We start from the raw sequence: 14,240 nt of genomic DNA on the forward strand, positions 1-14,240 counted from the left end.
GAGGAGGGGATTTCCTCTCCAAAAGTAATTTTCCCTTATGAGAAGCTCATGATAAAGCCCCAGTGAATGCTTTCAACGCTTCTCAATAACTCTAACATGTAACACTCACTGTGGCACACAGCAGCTGTCTTTCCATACAAACACATTTTTCCAAATTAGTGCAGCTTTAAATTACAATGCTTTGATATGTGGTCTCATAATTTAGCAAGAGTGAATGTGGTTTTTCTTTCCAGGCATAGACGGAAAGAACAAAGAAGAACAAATATAACAGCAGCACAAAGAAGAGCAGAAAAGTAATGCCCAAGTTAGGCTAAGCTTGACATTAAACAGACAAGATCATCACTTTAGGAAAAAGTATTCTAATCCATACTTGAGTAAAAGTATCAAAACCTCAAAGTACAAATATTCAATAAAAAGTTGTTCTGTTGAAATTTGTAAATTTTATCATAGATTCTCAAGTGAATTACAAACACTTTTTTGTACCACTGAACATTGAATACTGACTTAAACACGCATTACCAAGAGTAATTTGCAATACACTAATAAACTACTACGTCCAATTATTTGATTAAGGTGATTAAAATCAACCAAATTCGTTTTGGGTACTTTTTCGAATTCTATCGGAATGCAAAAGCATATCTTATAAAGTCCCAAAACACACGAATTATGTTTAAAAGCAAATGCCTTTCAAGCAGTTCTTGACTGGACTTTCTCAAATACAGAAGGATTGGTGTGCCTTGCAAAATTGCGCGTTCACGACGTTCTCCTGGCCTGCCCAGTATCCCAGTGTGCGCGCTCCCGCTCCGTGCTGGTGGAAAAAGCTGCAGCGGCTGTTCTGTTACCGGAGCCACGCAGAGAGAAAGAGAGAGAGAGGAGGCACTGGCAAAGGAGTTGAGCTGCACACACAAGGATTTTTCCTTATTCCTGCCGAGGACGACGTTGTCAAAACCGGAATTTATGGCCGCCAGGAAGTGGTAGTATCGGCGGGGAGATATTCGGCGTTTGAAAGGTAGGAAAAAGTTAAGTAAGGTTTGTTTTTTTTTCTTCCAAAATTGAATGTGTCTCAGCCACAAGTCTCGGCAGTTTCCTTCGGTTGCCAACTTCCAGTTTGTACAGCAGGGGAAATGTCGTGGCTTTAAAACTATGCTAACGGCTCTTTAGCACTACATGTGAACTGTAATGCTGTTTAGTGATGCGTAGCCTAGACAGCGGAGAACTTTGCTAACCTTTTACGGTTTTCAATGATAGCTAATTAACGCAGTCTTCGTAACATTGCAACATAACTAACGTTAGCTGCTGCTGTCATGTCTTCAGGGCTGAAATACTGGAGACAGTGGATGCCCCGCCGCTGCTGCTTGTGTTTGCTCAAAAGTTAGTTTAGCGTACTCCTGCTTTTGGGAAAGGAGCCCGTAGGCTACCAGAAGACAACTTCGCAATGTTTACAAAATGGGATAGGCGGCATTTAACTGACCGCTGAACAAGGGACCACCACGGGTATTTTGTTTTAGAGGGAAACAGTGGGACGTGGTTTTATTTGAGAGACATTTCACCGCCACGGATTTTTATATAATGAGGAAATGCATAGAGATGAGTGGAAAGAGAAAACAGGTCGTTTTATTCTGTTTCCATCTTTGTCACTCTCCGCAGACCAGACATTCACTACTGTTAAAACTTCAAGTCAAATGCAACAAAAACACACTGATTAAAACGTGGTTATTTTTTTATTTCATTACATTATCTCTTAATTGGAGTATGTCACGTGACGTGTTGTAAAGTGCCTCTTACAGTTATATTGTATATTAATAACAACAAATCGTCTTGATTACAAATAAGTGTTAAATGTTTATTTTAAAGGCACAGTTTATTCTCCTTTAACCTGTGGCTTCATAAGGCTGAATCTCTTACAAAATACCCCGATCATCCACATTATCCCCATGTCAAGCCATTTACCCAACGCAAGGCATGCGATAGTAGGTATTACATAAATACACCAGGCTTAATACTAGTAATTGTTTTTATCAGAGGCAATGTTTCATTTTATTTCTCACCCTGCTCATCAAAGGTGAATGAAATGATAGCTTATTAAATTAAATAACACAACCAGTGTGATAATTGTGTTTAATTCCCTTTGGAAAATGCTTTTCAGAATTGCTGGTTACCCAAAAAATTGACATTTTGCATCGAGGCTGTGACTAATACTGACATCATTATATTTGAATGAGTTTTTGTAAACGTAAAGGTTCGGACAGTTGCTAAATGTTAAGGAATCCTATTGGGTAATCAGTTTGATGATAAGATTAAGTATTATCAAAAACAAGTATTCTGGTTTGGTATTTTGAGGTAGCACCAGACTGCATGCAAGAACGGCATTAGCCTTTCTGTTTTGTTGTACAGAAGAGGATTAATAACTTTCCTGCACATGGAAACACTTGTTTAGTGCGAGAATCAAAAACCCAAAGGCTTTTGTTAACTATCGCAAAGCCATTTGCAATGCAGGAATAATTGATTGTGGGAAACTGTTTGAAAAGTGAAACCTCAGAGAGAGCTGAGGGTCAATGAGCAGCCGAGAGCACGTGTGCTATAGTGTAACTATCAATCACGTCATAACTTATCTTGTCATCATTAGTTACACTAAATCACACATCTCAGGTGTGGGTGGAAAGATGTGCAAAAATAACATCAGCTTTAGCAGGAAATCAACATCTGTACCTCTCCAAAAATCCATATCAGTCAAATCCTAGTGGCGTTACTGCCAAGATCCATAATAAAGTGTATTATTCTGCAACGACAGGGACAAGAAACCCTTGTGTTTATGTGAAGAATGTGTTTGTGAAAGTGAAAACATTCTTTAGTTCCAGTGTCACAAGTTGAGGCGAGTGAAAGTAGAAGCACAATGCATCTCTAAACCTCAGCCCATTCACAACACAGACACAGGACTGGTGATAAACGAGCTCTTCTTTGTGAGCTCACGTGGGACTGTAGATTGTCACTTCTTGTTTTTACTTGCTCTGGTTTTGATTACGACTCTTTAGTGTCAACAAAGGCAGGACTCTGACATTGTTACTTCTTCACCTGTTTGTTGCTGACCGGCTTGCGGATATGCAGATAATTCAGATCTTCTGATAAGCCAGTGTCCTGCGGATGCCTGTCCCCAAAGTGCGTGGGACAAATATTTGCAGCATGGTTTCCTACATTTCTGAATTGAATGAATGTGAGCATACCTGACATTCTTTGTGAGGAGTAACAGGAAGATAGGGCTTTGTGGTGATCTTGATCTGTCTGGATCTCAGAGGGCTGGAAGATGTTTCGTGTGTGGCTTTGACAGATAGAGATGAAGTCTGACAGCTGCAGGATATACGCCTCAATGATCACAACATTTCATGACATTTGTTATTTCAAGGCAGCTGCTATACAAGTACTTTAACTGCCTTTCCCCTTTGTTGTCTTGTACACGTTTTTAACAGTGTATTCTAGATTGCGTAATTGTGGCATATATTATCCACTTCAATTGTTTCTTGTGGATGCCATTGGTGGCTCACTGGAAGCATATCCTGAAATGGCAGTGCAGTGAGATGTTTACAATCAATCCCTTTTTTATATTTCCACTTTGGATGAATTAGTGTCTGTTTCCCGGAAAGATCAATGAGTAGCCGCTGAACGGAGGCTTATCACTGTTTGTTCATTAAATACATATCCATACATGTTTAAGACACAAATGCCAGTTAACAATAACACTTATTCTAATCTTTGAGTTCTGAGTGATAAAGCAAAAACTCCTTCATCAAAGCTGAACCACAAATACATTCCAATACTCTAAATAGCTTAATGAGCTAGTTATGAATGATTCAATATTATAATGACTCTTCTGCCAGTGCCTTGTGAAAGCATTGAACACCTTTTGTTCTAATGTTGGTATTTAAATTGATATTGATTTATCACTAGCATTGCTTTTTTAAGGCATTATAGTATTTTTGGACAGAACGATACAATTATTTATGAGCATGCATTTTATTAGACTTCAAGAAATGTTCACAGTCCAGAATCCGGGAATATATGACGTCAATTGGATTTAATCCAACTGTAATAAGGCTTATATTTACAGAGGAGGGCATACTGTGAGATTTTCAAATGCGTTCGGCTGAAACGAATGTAATAAACCGTTGTTTTCGGGGAAAGGTTAGTGACATCAATCACAGGTAATGTTTTGTTTGACAGAATGCATGTGTCCAGTGTGGGATCTGAAACAGGCCTGTGGAGGATGTGTCATGTGACACCACGACCCCTGACCCCTGCCCTGAGCCTGAGCTAGGAAACAGGTGTGACCCAGAGGTTAAGGAGCGAACACACACACACACACACACACACACACACACACACACACACACACACACACACACACACACACACACACACACACACACACACACACACACTGAAACAGTAGTGGTCCTCAGACAAGATGGTAATCCTCGTTTTTTAAATTTGTGATATGTTTTTTTTGTGGAACAGGAAATGAATCCCCCCATGTAAACACAATCCTCTCTCAGTCCTGTAACTAGGTCTGTACTCTGATGCAACATTGGAAAAGACAAGTGGAATAATGCAATCTTTATGGATATCAATAGGGTATCACATTCATAATTTAGTTACTGATATTCTTGGTAAGATCTGGGGCAGAAACTGTTCACATTTATTCTAATAGCCTGTCCCTGTACACATGAATTAATGATCAAAATTAGCAGGCATGTTGCTTGTTATGCTAATTCAAAGTGCTGCTCCTGCTAAATTATAGGTTGTTAAAAAATGTATTTCTAGTCAGACTGGAAATAAGAATCAAGGTCTTAAGAACGTTAAGTCCCCCCATAGCACTCATAGTTTTACATCTCCAAAGTAAGGTCTTCAACTCCACAAAGCTCAGCCGCACTTCAGTTTCTCTAAATGTCACATTCTCTGTGATAAACAACATTGTTCCCCTTTTTATGACATCACCGACTTGGCAATGTAGTCTCTCCCTAAAAAAGCACTCCAGGTTTTAGAAGGTCAACGAGTCTGATAAAGTGCAGTTTGGGCTGGAAGGCAGCCATGTCTAAAAACTTCAGCTTTGCCTGCCATCAAGGCAGAGCCGGTCCTACTTTTCTTTTGGATTTCTTAATAATTCATTCGGTCAGCTTCAGGTCGTGACATATACCGAGTACATTTAGCAGCTATCGGGCAATAACATTGCACCTTCCAAAAGCCAGTGGCGTGTCACCCGAGTCATCCAGGTGGGAGGATGTCAGAAGAAATTAAAGTAATCCTCTGTCCTCCAGAAGTGACCCAGCTGACTAATAACACCTCCACAATGTGATAGGTTGAAGATTTAGTTTAGCATGTTTCTCACGCACTATGCACTTGATTTCACACTTGTTGCGTGTGACATGACATCAGTGTTATGCGAGGTCAGCCAAGTGTCAGAGTTATGAGTCACTTCTGTTTCGGTCTCTGATATGTGGCTTGTTGCACGATGGTGGATGATAAAGGAGCAGATCGCAGTGACGCTGTCATGTTATATGGAGCCACAAGGTATCTGCCCTGTTTGATCTAAAGCACAGGGACAATCCTCAATGCTCCAACACCAGCAACCATGTGCCGTGCTCCCGTTTGTTTATCTGCCCGTGTGACGCTTTGTATGCATGTGGTCAACCATGCAGCTTGGTAAAGATGTGTTCTTGCAGTATGCATGATTAACCAACACGGTGTAATCTACAGGTTTTAATCTAAAAAAACAGTTGTTCTACTTTGAGTTATGTTTGATCTATGGGGATCTCTTTCTATGTGGTTTAATAAAGTAGAAACAAAATAATTCAACAAAATATTAAAAGTGTTTTTATCCAGAAAATACTTTGCAGATATACTAATCTTAACTGCTTTATTTCCTACGTTCTAATATCTTTCATTCAAACATTTTAAATATTTCAACCTCACATTTCAAGGAATGTTGGCTTTTCAAACATTTCTGATTATCTGGGAAACTCAAGGCTTTGCTGATAAACTGTTCGCTTAGTGTTGACCTTGAACATTAGCTACTTTAATGAGCTATAACGTGAGGTAATAATGCAACAAACAATGCAAATTAAAAGCAACTGTTGAATAATTAAAAGACACATCAGCTTTAGTTTAACATCCTTGCCATTTAAAAACAAATACTTTTTGCAGTTTTCCATTAAAAAGTTAACAGGCACCAACAGCTGTATCGCTATGCATACATATGAGGACGATTAGCTTAGGTGTTGACCTTAATGACTTAACTCCGGCTAAAAGCTGCCTGCTGCTGCTCTACCTGTCAAACGTTGTCCTTTCACCGAAGCGTGTGATTTAAAAGAGCGTCTCCTCCTCTCAGAGCAGCCAGAGTTCAGCTATTCAGCACATCCTAAACCGCCGTAATGGGCTGGAGCTGTTGGAGTCAGTGATTTAATGGTGTCAGATATTCTCCTTTTGAACCGCGTAAAGGGTGTGGGATAGTCTACTCCTGCCATCACTATTGTTCTGCGGTGTAGAAGAAACAAAGGCTGAGCCAGTGGTGATATCAGGTATTTTCATTGTTGATGTCTTCCAGACCTCTCACCTGTCTGCCTGCTTTTAAAATATCTCGTTGAAGTCTTTTTAACGGCTGATGGATGTGGGTCATGGCAGACGTTACATTCGCTGTTGTTGCTTTTGGCCGTCAGACGAAAGCCTAATAGATGGGAATGTGGCAGCATGTACCGGTAGTATAAATGCTCTTGATGATGTTGACTGACCTGATGTTCAAACCCTCCAGGTTTTCACTTTGGCTAGGAAACCATATTTCATTTGAATATTTGAAAGGAAGACTCCTTTATTTCTTTTTGCTCAAACCTTTCATAACAGTATACATGATAAGATCCTTGACAAATGTGTGCTTTTTGCTCACATATTTTCACACACTGGATATACGCTCTGGCATCGAGTACACTCTCTGACCCTGAAACCAAAGGCTTCATTTGGAGATTCCTTCAAGGGTCTGTTCCAGCTGCGTTGCATTCCAAGCTTGATATGTTCTGTTATTTCTCAGACTCCCACTTACTAACAGAGTGGGGATAATGAGTGATGTTGTGGCTGTATCCCCCCCGCTGTATTCAGTAGATATTCCACTTGCTTTTCACTGGAAAGCTAAAGAGTAGAAGTACATTTTTAGTGATAGCAGCAAGGCAGAATTAGAATTTTTTTTGTTGTATACATTTTTGCTAAAGAGCACAAAATATAATAAAAGTTCAAAGATAGGGAAATCCTCAATTGTTATCCCTGCTCATGAAGACTACATCGCATGTAGAGTATATAGCATAATGACAATATGGTTATTCACTCTTTTTGGTGAGAGAGGCTTTGCTAGCATCCCCTGTGTTGGTTTGTAAACAAATGGTAGTATACTACACTACTAGTGCATATGAGCTGCAGTTAAAATTCTGCATATTCAACCACTTTTGTCACATTTTCACAGCAAACCTTTGATTTAATGCCTGGTTCTTGTGAGGTGACAGTAGACAAATGGTTAAAAGATGGCCAACATAGAGTGGTAGCGAGGAATTGTAACTACAACTACTTCTTTACCATCTATGTGACTAAACGACCCACACGTTTTAGCCGGCACAGTCTTCAATACCTCTTACTGATAGTTTAATTAATTAATTATCTGTTTGGATTGAATTAATCACAGCCTTGTATCTCTGTCCATGTTATCACAGCTGCACCTTGCTCTGCAGTAACCCATATTCAACTAGTGTGTTGTCTTTGAATTAAAAATGTTCTTCACATTGACTTCTCTATACAAAAGTTAGTGTAAGGTTATTGCTTGCTTCCAGCCCGGTGGCTAAAGCTGCTTTAGTAGATCGGAAATGTCAGAGCAGCTAAAACATAATTAATTAATTGTTTTTTTGTTTTTTGGGAAGAATCAAATCATCCCCAACAGAAACGGACTAATGGACTGGTAAGAGAATGGACATGCAGTCTGGCTATCCGGCTAATCACATCTCATATATGGTGCAAACTCAACTTGGCACTAAAACATGTGTCACAGTATGGTGGGTACACAATATCAAATGAAGTCTTTTGTTCATAAATCTGTGGATACTTGACCTCAGAAGTCCAAGAACAACACACAGACTTCTTCATGCACTACTTACTCCATGTGGCCTGATTTCCTACCATTTAATTATTGTCTTTGAAGGAACTTCGCTATAAATTCTTTAATCTTGCACACTGAATACTCGGGAGATTAATCTGTGCTCTCTTTATTACCATGAAATGTGAAAACCATCCCTGAATAAATTATTCTTTTTTTTTTAGACATCTGTAAGCTTCATTCCTCAGTCTGAGAACTAACACAGCTTATAGCCTTAGGCAGGAATGAAAGATGGCCAATAAAGACCTAACAATATGTGGTTGGAGATCAAAATCACCGAATGACTCTGGTTTCAAATTCCATTATGGCCAACATGCCTCAAGGCTCAGTCCCACAGTTCTGCATTTCTGGTGATTAAATCTGGGCGTGGATGGATATGGGGTTAAGAAAATAACTGTGACATACAAATACAAATCGGTCAACACTGTGAATAAAGCACATGTATTGTATCTTGCCCAGCATGTGTGCACCCCTGCAGACTTTTGCAACACTGTCATAATGTATCTGGAACAGGTGAAATGTATTGGGGGGCTGCTTATTCGGCAAAGATACTCTTACATGTATCTTTCTATGGTTTCTAGAATAAAAATGCACTAATTATAATCCCTCCAATATTGTGAATCAATTGCAATATCAATCAAAGTAATAAAAGTCTGTTATTTTTCAAAAACATGCAGCCCTAATCAGCGTTTCTGCCAGACCAGGGCTGAGAGGGCGTCCACCCCGAGAGCAAGGGGGGGGGGGGGGGGCGACGTCGTGTCACGTGACTTGAATTTTAAATTGAGCCGTCCCTTATAGATACTATCTCTTTACGTATTAGTGATGGGAATTCCGGCTCTTTTTAGTCACTAAGAAGAGCCGGCTCTTTCGGCTCCTAAACGGCTCTTCATTTTACCACGGAGCCTCAGTTTCGCCGTTGCGAGGCTCCGGCACTCGCAGTTCACGCGCGTGCTCTACTATCACCCCCCGCCGAGGCTTGCCGGCAGTACACTTTACGTCACACGGACACGCTTTGCTGGAAAATAATCCCACCAGACTCCTTTGCCCCTCCAACAGAGGGATGTCACGGTCCCTTTTCCTTTTCGTCATTTCAAGCGATAAAAACTCTCGATCTTCTCTCGAATTATTATTATTATTATTATTATTATTATTATTATTATTATTATTTTTTGGACGCCCTCGGCTCGAGTTCAGGACGTTCCGAGCAAGACGCCCGCCTGGCGGAAACGCTGGCCCTAATCAATAGGTGCGTTCACACCAAGTACTTTTCCCACAAAGGTTCCTGAGAACAACGATTTAGTTGCGTTCACACAAAAAAATCCTAGGAACTAAATTAGTTCTAGAGAAAGTCCCTGCTAGAGAGCAGGGACTTTCCTGGGAGAAAAAGGTTCCTGTGTCTGATTGGCTGGGCGGAATGCAAACCACGCCCCGTCAAACTCCCAAAAACGTTTGTGAAGCCGCCATTTTATTGTCATTATTAGCATTAGCATTAGCCCAAAGCATGAAACGCAGAGAGACTAACTTATGACAACACAAAAGAAAACATGGGAGCGGTGGTGATGAGGAGTTGTCGGCGTTCTGGCCGTTTACTCGGAAGGCTTCAGTAGAAGCTGCTGGGAATCCCAGCAGCTTCTACTGAAGCCAGTCCCTAACTCCGGGGAGTTCCGGCCGTGGATTTTAGGCGGCAGTATACGCCGTGAAGTTGTTTGCGGCCTGCTAGTAAACCCAAAGCAGAAGAAGAAGAAGTGACATCAGCGGCTTCATTTGCCTAATCCACCCAGAATCCACCCCTAGGAACTAATTTCCGCTCTGAACGCGATCTGTACTTAGTTCATGAGAACTAAAGAGTTTTCAGGAACCTTTGTGGGAAAAGTACTTGGTGTGAACGCGCCTTATAATTTACTTGATAATATATTGCATTTTGGTAACACTTTATATTAAGGTACACATATTCCCCATCAACTAGTTGTTAATTAACATTAATATTAGCAGTATTGGCCCTTTATTAATCATTATAAAACAAGTACTAGGCCATTAGTTAAGAGATTTCCTCAATAACCGTCTAATTAGTGCTTATTTATTGTAAGTAAGGAAGTTGTTAAGTTTTGGTCTTAATTTGCTCTGCTCAATATGGGCCCAATAAGTCAGCAGTACCACAAGAATAGTAATTCTCCCATAATAACACCTAACAAATATGATCTATTCCTATGTAACAAGACATGAAACTAAAAGTGTTAATGGTATCAAAATAACAAAAAACGTGGTATTTCTAACTCAGAATTCCCTATTTTAAAGTGAAGTCTCTAATATTTTAATTAACATGGTGAATAAATGTACCTTAATATAAAGTGTTACCTGCATTTTGAGATATTCAAGCAGTTTGAGTTGAAAAATCAGTGTTACATGATCTCTAGCTGCTCTAGTGTATGGAAGTCCATATATGGCAGCAGGATAATTCTCCCTTGAAGTGTCTGCGGTGATCTCTCTACACAAGTATTTGTTTGAGTTAGGACAAAGCCTCTTTGACTGGATGTGGCTATAGGGAGGCAACACAATTCTGGCTTACTCAGATGTGTTAAAAGCACAGAGGGGTTCTTGCTTTTGGCCAAGTTTTGACCTCACCAACTCTCGTGGACTCAGCCTGCATCCTAAAATAACTAATGCTCCGTGTGTTGTGCTGAAGTCTGTCAGACATACCTTGTTTACCGCGGTGAACCTGAGCTCTGCCTGCTGTTGGAGATTACACGGCTGGATAGGGGCCACTTACATGCCTCGATATTATCTCCTACATTAATCTGAAGCTTTTCAGAATGAAACATGGTAGGTTTTTTGAGTTTTTCCTTATGTAATCGGGTACATTATCTGCAAAAAGAGATATTCTTTATAAACTGTGAGTTTTGGAGCTTGATTTTGCTGATTTTTCTTTGAGGTATGTAGATGTATTCTGTATGGTCTTAATATTCAATACGGTTCCTAATCTGCATCTTGACAAAGCCCAGTGGATTATAGAGGTCTCATACATTGCAGATGAGATGGATGTGGCGCTTCTCTTCAAATCCACACTTATGAATGACTCTTCCTGACACTTCAAATGTATAAAAGCCATTCCTCCTCTGTTCAGAATGGGAAACTAGGTCAACATGACTCCTATTTTCTCCTGAATGTGACATTTAGAAAGGCTTTGCTGCTTGTCGCTTGTTTTTACAGTAAAACTCTTGGATTTTTTACGGCCCTTTCTAACCTTGTCCTAATTCAGTGATAAACAGGGACCTCTTTAATACCCCTTTGGCTTGGCTTTGGCTGATTTGGGTGATTGGGTACATTGTGCTGTCTTGGACTGTAGAAGCTGACAGAAATACTTCCTGCCAGTGAGGTGCAGCTACAATCTAATCACTTTTATATTACCATGTCACACCATAAAAACATAAAACCATTAAGCCAACATAATGACATGAACCCAATTCCCGTTGGCCTAACCCTTGTTTAAGGTCACAAAAACCCATAGTAGGATAGACAGTTATTATCAGTACCATTATGAATATATGACATGTGTTGTTGCATTAGGCTGCACAGTAAAGCTGGATTAGTACACAAGGGTTTAACAGCTGTCCGCGGTAGATATTCTACCTGGTGATTGCACAACCTCAACACTACATGATCAGGCCGTGTCACACTTCAATGAAATTCCTAAAACAGTGGCCCATTATTTTTCTCACTGGAAAGATTTGTGTCGTCTTTTCACCGAAACGGGGCTATTAAACTGCAGTGGTTGCCATTTTTCACGCATTATGTTAAAGAGCTAAACACTGTAAGCAAAAGGTTGTTGTGAAGATGGCTATGCTAGTTGTAAGATTACTTGGTGACTTCCTAGGTTTTATTATTTAGTGACAACAATCTTTATTGGATAAATGTTGGACAAACATTCATATTGTATCTTCATATGTTTTAGACTCTGCAGTCTATCATAACTGTCCTTTTTAGAAACGTTGAAATGTTCACTTTAAAAAAAACAAAATAACAATGAGTGTGTTCATTGAACTGCATACATGTTCAGAAACACTGCTGTATGATGCAGTTCGTTAGGTTTCCCCTTTATAACCTGGCAACTTCGTGTCACTCTAGTAGAAAATTGAATATTGAATTAGTGCTAACCCAGACATGATTGAGTGAATTAGATTTTAAAATTAGCGCCAAGCTCAATAGTGCAGGTCGGCTTTGACCACAAAGTGTTCAGTATTGATAAGGGATGCTGATTTAGATTTTCTTTCTGACAGATAGCCGATATTTACCAATCATTAAGCGTTAACTGACAAGATAAGCGCCTTGCGTGCGGGGGAGCTGTGGTGAGCATAACAAGCTGCTCAGCTGCAACAACAACCCATGCCCAAAACAGGTTAAATCTTTCTTTTATCAGCAGCCTTATTGTAGGCTAACTGAACTGATTTATAGATCGACATTTTTGTACTCGGTAATATGATTAATAATTATTTACATCTTTGGCATTGAACATTGTATTTCGATTCGATAGGAACTGAGAACAAAGTCAATTTACTGGCAAACAGAAACAATCGGTACCCCTTCAGTCTTTCACTTGGATGTCCAAGGTGGTTAAGACATTACACAGCATTCATGGTAAAAAAGCATCCCAGCATTAACCGCTTCATCATTTGTAAACAAACATCCGCTGCCTGACCTTGCCTGACACAGCAGGACTCTTTTCCGCAAATAATCCGGTTGGTGCTGCTCAAATTAAATGTGCACAGTCAGTCACTCCATTTCCAAGTCACAGAGAGAGAGAGAGAGAGAGAGAGAGAGGGCATATCTCAAATTACCTGTCAAACTGCTGTTGCTGTCTCACACACACACACACACACACACACACACACACACACACACACACACACACACACACACACACACACACACACACACACACACACACACACACACACACACACACACACACACACACACATATTTCCATACAGTGATCTCATTAGCAATATTGGTGCGTGCCGAATCTCCTTAACAATTACTTACCCCCCCCCCCCCGGTTTGTGTAAGCGCTGGTTGTTTGGTGCGTGACATGATCTGGATAACATGGATAGCGAAATGGCACGAAAACAAACACACCCATTCCTCCAGACCCTCACATACACCAGGCCAATGCCACAGCTATATCAGGCTGGTGGGCCAACGGGGGTCCTGGCCGGTCGTTCGTGGAGAATGAGAGGCGTCTGTCTGAGAATGGTGTGAAGGAGCGCATGGACTTTTTAATTCTGATTAGTTTGTGGATTCCGTGTTTGAACTGACTGCTTGCTTGTGCGTGAGTGTGTCATTGTGGCAGCAGGTGGGTGTCCTGCCCAGATATTGGCATTCAGCCAGTAGATCTGGGCCATGGGAGGAGGAAGAGGAGGAGGAGGAGGAGGAGGAGGAGGAGTAATTACAAGCGCTATGATCCAGCGGACTGTTGACTGACAGGAACAGTGGCTGTGCACGCGCACACTGAGTATCAGGCTAGCGAACAACACTCCAGCACAACAAGCTCCAGAACTAAATTCATTTCATATGGCCCAGTGGTGGGACAGCATATTGCTTAGTCAAATTGTTCAAACACTTTTTTCTCTCTCCTCTGGCGCTGTTACACATTAAGGAGGAGTTTCGGCAAAATGTTCAAAGCGTGTTTAGTTTCCTTTCTGAAGCAGAAAATATGTAAATGATGAAAATATACACGTGCGTTTATTCTGGCTTGCATGTTCCTCCCTTGTGCCAGTACATCTCCTTCCTGACGAGTGCTGAAGGAGAACACCTGCTCCCACACGTGATGGGGACTCTGCAAAGATCAGAGGAAACCCTTTCTACGTTTGCTCTATTGGCATCAGGAAAAGCAAGTGGTCTTTTGGGGTGGAAAGAGCTCTCAAGAGAGATTGAAATTGAAGAAATTAATGATATAACTTATTTCACTGTGAAGTGTCCCAGCTGGTGGTATAATGTCTGTTTATAGTGCCATTAGTGATGTCAAACGGGTGTAAAAACAGTGATAGTATTCCAAAGCAGTTAA

General features: G+C 40.6%; 1 protein-coding gene across 3 annotated transcripts in view; it reads left to right on the forward strand.

Moving 5' to 3' along the window:
- Positions 1-808: 808 nt before the first annotated feature.
- peak1 (pseudopodium-enriched atypical kinase 1) overlaps positions 809-14,240 on the forward strand; it is a 104,414-nt gene continuing 90,982 nt past the window's right edge. For 2 of the 3 annotated variants that reach the window (XM_079679891.1, XM_079679893.1), the window contains exon 1: positions 809-1,009. The gene's annotated coding sequence lies outside the window, so the exon portion shown is untranslated. Of the gene's footprint in view, positions 1,025-14,240 lie in introns of all 3 variants that reach the window. The other variant, XM_079679892.1, reaches the window with a different exon arrangement.

Source organism: Notothenia rossii (assembly GCF_949606895.1).
Source record: "Notothenia rossii genome assembly, chromosome: 5".
Taxonomy (NCBI): domain Eukaryota; kingdom Metazoa; phylum Chordata; class Actinopteri; order Perciformes; family Nototheniidae; genus Notothenia; species Notothenia rossii.